Source organism: Corvus brachyrhynchos, unplaced genomic scaffold, assembly GCF_000691975.1.
Source record: "Corvus brachyrhynchos isolate BGI_N302 unplaced genomic scaffold, ASM69197v1 scaffold61, whole genome shotgun sequence".
NCBI classification, from domain to species: Eukaryota; Metazoa; Chordata; class Aves; order Passeriformes; family Corvidae; genus Corvus; species Corvus brachyrhynchos.
This window is the reverse complement of record NW_008236478.1, coordinates 9,183,711-9,188,843: the sequence shown is the minus strand read 5'-3', so window position 1 is coordinate 9,188,843 and position 5,133 is coordinate 9,183,711.

Below are 5,133 nucleotides of genomic sequence, written 5' to 3'. Positions count from 1 at the left end.
GGAAAAGATGTGCTTGGCAAAGATTTGTATCTTTATACTTACCTTTTAATGGGAAGGGAGCAAGTTCAGATCCCATGGGCACCCTGAATTTTGAAACTTCCTGTCAGTGCAGCGCTATGTTCTTTATTGCTGTCTTTCAGCACAGTCTCCAGTCCTACTGCCCCAACCCTCCAGGCTAGAGCAAAAAAAAATGTTCAGCCACAAAGATAAAAGAATAGTTATAATAATTGGTTACCATCCTCCAGGAGTCCCAGCATTACAGCAACATTTTTGTGGATCCTTGTGGGCAGCAGGGAAATGCTGAGCCAGGGATCTTGGGTTTCATTCCCAGCAATATAGCCTGCCAGGCACAGAGACTTTCCCCCTAATTTCTTTCATCTATTCCTGAACTCCACTGTCCCCTCTGACTCGTTTCTCGGGCCCTTTATTTCATTCACAGTACAGATCCTGTCAAACCCCCTTCTTCTATTTTGTTCACTTTATCTTTCCTAACTCAAATATCCTTGTCAACAACTGAAACTTTCAGAATAATCCCTTGCCTAAGTGACCTGACACTGTTCACAGCCTGTTCTGATTCCAGCAGGCTGTCCTTTGCTCCCTGTCTAGGCACCAGAAGAGGCAGTTTTCTTCCCGGTGTAGTTTGCAGCAGGAAAGAGCTGCAATTTCAGAAAAACAACGCTCTTTCCACCGCACCCTCCCAAAGATTCACTAGCACCCTGAATATCCTAGTGATGTGTTTTTTGCAGGTATCCAAGTACAAAATAAATAAAACTAAAAAATAAAAGAGTTGTGTCTTGCCCAAACCTGAACAAGCAGAAGTCACGCCCGTGATAGAAGCTATCTGCCTCTCCCTGCCACTTTCATGTCCTTGCAGATCTCATTGCAGACATGATCTGTAAAGTTGATGTGGACTTCTTGCATGTCTACCAGTTAGTGTGTCTCCTTTTAGCCTGTTTTTTTCTGAGAAAGAGTGATTCTATTCTGATATGATTATACTGTGCATCTGGGCACCTGTCAACCTCTGTCCCACCACCCCAAGTGACTTTGGCTAGTTAAGAGGTGTGAAGGACCCTGAACTGTTATGGTCTGGCACATTTTTAGGAAATGGATGCACTGATAGAAGAGGGAAGCCCAAATCAGTGCCTCCGTAAAAGGGAAGGTAGAAATTCATACAACACCAGAGAAACCACACACGGGACAGTCCCAAGGAACCTGTTCCTGTAACTTCAACTGCCACAAGAAGCACTTGTTCTGCAAGTGCTCTTTTAAGAAATGATTGGACAGTTTTTCCAGAAGTTTCTTCATACAGATTGCCCTAAGACAGTCATGATGCCAAACTGCAAATCCATTAAAATCTGGTAAAGCTGCATTGGGGTACAAAGTTGAGCAACTGATTGTTAATGATGCCACCAGCCCATTCCCACTAATATCTTTTAAAAGTACAATGGAGGCTATCCTAATTAGTCACACTAATCTACAAGTTGAAACCAGCCCAGATTAACAAGATTGCCTGAGAATAACATAACCAGGAATTTGCCAGTGGAAGAAATAACCTAAAGGAACAATTTTCAGTAAGTGTTGAACTACAACACTGCAGTGCCAATTAACCTGGCACAACATGTCCTACAGCTCTTGTTTTAGCTTGCTTTTTTGTTATTCACTGGAAGAATGCACACTCCTTCCCTACCAGCTACAACTGGAGCTCTCTGCCACCTTCACATCACTCTGCTGGGAACAAGGTAAGATAAATAGCAAACGTATGTCACTGCATAGCAACCAGCATGATTAAATGCAGTATGTGCCAAGTCTGTTATTGGCCTCGAAAGTTCATGGTTCCTCCCAGGAGTGCCAAATATTACAGTGATATTTGGAAACAGGAGGGAGGAATCTATTCTCTCAGATGTCTTCCCCAACAATGGAGTTCTGCAAGTCCTGCAGGCCTAACTGATACTAACATGTGCTCTTCTTGGCAAGGTATGATGGTGGTACAGAAATGAAAAGGGTTTTTCTCTTTTTTGGGGTGTTTTGGAGCTGCGTTTTTCTCTTGTTGACAGAATTGGTCATTTGCATTGAGAGTGTAGGGGCTGTCCTTGTGTTCATGTAAAACTCTTCTTTGCTGTACTGTCCACAAAAAAACCTCTGAGCTGTAACAAGCCAGCTGGTGTTCTGAAGTACTGCCTACACTGCTGACTAATACTCTCACTGTTTTCTGTCCTCACCTTGTCTTTTTTCCCCCAATAAAAATCTCTTGAACTTAATTCCTGGTTCAAAGAAGTTATAGCCTGTCCTTCTGTGAGTACAGTGATCCAGGACAAACATAGCAAGAGCAAACTGATAGAGAGAAGAGTTTTTGTTGGAACTCTGAATGTAGGAAAGGATGAGAAATACAGAGGAAGCTGAAGGAGGAGGATTTAGCACAGACATTTGAAATGAGTCCTACTGAAAAAGGCTAAAGAAATGATTGCCTAATGATGCTGTAGACATCTGTTTCAGAACAGTCAGCAGGTGTTGCATGTAATGAAAGCAAGGACTTGTACTGTTTTATTTTCTGCAATTAGAAAGCAAGGGAGGAAATGAGGTCAGGAAAAATGGAGTAAGAGAACATTTAGCATAAACAGCTGGGCAAATTTACATAGAGCACACCAGTATTTATATACTCTTCCTCTGCCCTCCTTACACTATCCTTGAACAGTTCTGTTCTGCAGAGTATTTTGTACTTCCTAAAAGACATTGGTCTTTTAGGGCCTTGGGTGCTCAGAGGTAGATGCTAAAGTGACAGTAGGCCACCAACATGCATTTGAGGACAAAAATGTTCAGGATAATGTAATTGTCACACAGATGTTGTCATGATGAGAATTATCCTGAAGGTAAAGCTGCCCTTCTCTCACAGGTGGTTTGAGTGCTTCAGTCACCAGAAAAGTGGCTGAGAAAGAGTCCATTAGTGAAATGGTTCTTTAGGTTTGCATTCCTGGTGCTGCATGGCCAGGGCTTAACACATGTGTAGATCCAAATAAATGCCTCGGATTATGTGGATGGTGTGTCCACTGCTTCAAGCTGAAAAGCACACCTGCATCAGGTCCTGCTAGAGAAACTGTAACTTCGCTTTCCATGGGGCATTTTTTGTTTTGGGATGATCTCATTTCTTATTACAAGCAATTAACATCCTACAGGGCATTTTTTTTCCCAAGCATCTCCCATCTCCACTACTGCCGTACAAAGTCTGACCCCAGTCTAATGACTGAGGGAAAAAACCAAACTATTTGTGTCTACCCATGGAATGATGTTGCTGTTGAGGAGATCCAGAAGTGCTCTTCCTACAGAAGTCTCTCAGTTGGGAAAACCACTTTGCTTTTGCATGAAGGTATCAAAACAAAACAAAAAATCAATGCACTCCACTGCTGAGTGGTAGAGGTTGGATGTTACAGATTCTCCTTACAGTGCCAAGTTTGTGTGCTCACCACCTATGTTCAAACTGCAGTTCCATGAGCCACTTTTCATAAGGTTTTATTTGTACATTTTTATAGTTCACAGTCTGTCAGTCAAATGTTTTCTGGTTTGGATATTGGCAGATAAAGTCTTCTACTTTCTCTAGTGCAGCCAAATAAAATTACTGTTTGGTTTCAGAAGGGGTTGAATGAGTAAAAATAGTAAACAAGGAAATTCAAATTTTAAAAGGAGTTGGTGGAAATTTAAAAGCTCGGTGTCCATGTATGTATACATAGGGGGAAACATGGGAAGAAAATGCAAAGAAAGACTATTTCTTCCTAGATTGACTTTATTTTAACAAGCTCATGTTTTCAGTAATGGAGATACCATGCTTTTTGCAGAGGATAAGGCAGAAACCAGCCTCAAAATGTGCTATTTTGAGAACAGTGAGAGTGACACCAGTCAGGGCCATAGCATCCAGGAAGAAACCCGAGGAATCCCAATCCAAACCTGTGATCAGTTTGGTAAACTTCAGCTGTCCCAAATGTAAGCTGACACGTATATAATAAATAAAGAAAAGTGCAGCTTGGGCTTGCTTTATTTTTTTAAGCACTTCAAGAGATATCTACAAAGCCTCTGTAAAAATGGAAAAGTACAAGGTGTACATGGATGAAAAGCAGCATGCCACATGCTGCTACCACCCTAAACAGCGTGCAGGGCATGTACCACAGAGGGAAATCCTTCATCCACAACTGCTAAGAGAGGACTGAAAAATAATGTTGGTCATGAAAAGGTTAAACTGTAAGATAGCTGCTTCAAGGAAAGGCTAATCTATAATTTAAGTCCAGAGGGTGAAGCAGCTCTTCTATAATGTAAGTAAGAGCTGTTATGCCATTGGAAAAGCATGTACACTGCCTGCAGAAGGAATGATTATTTTGGTTTTTCTATTATACCAGATTGCACAGAGGGGCTGACAAAGCAGCACTCTCTGGTGAGGAGGCTGGGAGGGGAAGGGGCATGAAGATACTGTGCTAGAGAAGGGGGGAGTTGCTCTGCCAGCATTTGCTGCTGGTTCCTTTGGCTGCCTTCTACCTTATTAGCTGGGCCTATTTATCCAGAGTGAATTTCATTTGAAGAGCAGTAATCTCCCAAGAAGATGAAATGCAATTGGCTTTAAAAAAAATAAGAAAAAAGATCATGCCGTGCTTTGTTTCAAAGTTTGAAATTTGAATGCCAGACAGGCTCTACCATTCCTGTCATTCCTATCAAAAGCCGTATATGTTGAAACACTGAAGTGGAAGGGCTGCATGGAAAGCAGCCTTTTTAAGAAGCTGAGGTTTTGTAAGTACAGAAGCTGAGATGAGAGTGTAACAAAGGCTCTGTGTTGTGCTGTTGCACATCAGAGCCAATAAAACCCTAAGGGGCACATCTCTAGTACCATGTCTAGCAGATTATGCATGCAACTCCAGTTGCCAGTAATGAGTTGTGTGGCTAATCTGTCATGCACAGCACTGCACAGTTCCCCTTCCCCCAGGGGGCTGAGCTCATGGCATTTTACTTCTCCCCAGGGTGCTGAGCACCGTTAGAGCCTCTTCAGTTAGTGGGACAGGAAAACACTGTGTTCCACCTGGCTGCCCAGCCAGAAAACAGAAAGGAAAATCATCTTTAACAACAACTGCAGCCACCACAGACAGGGCTATTAGACCC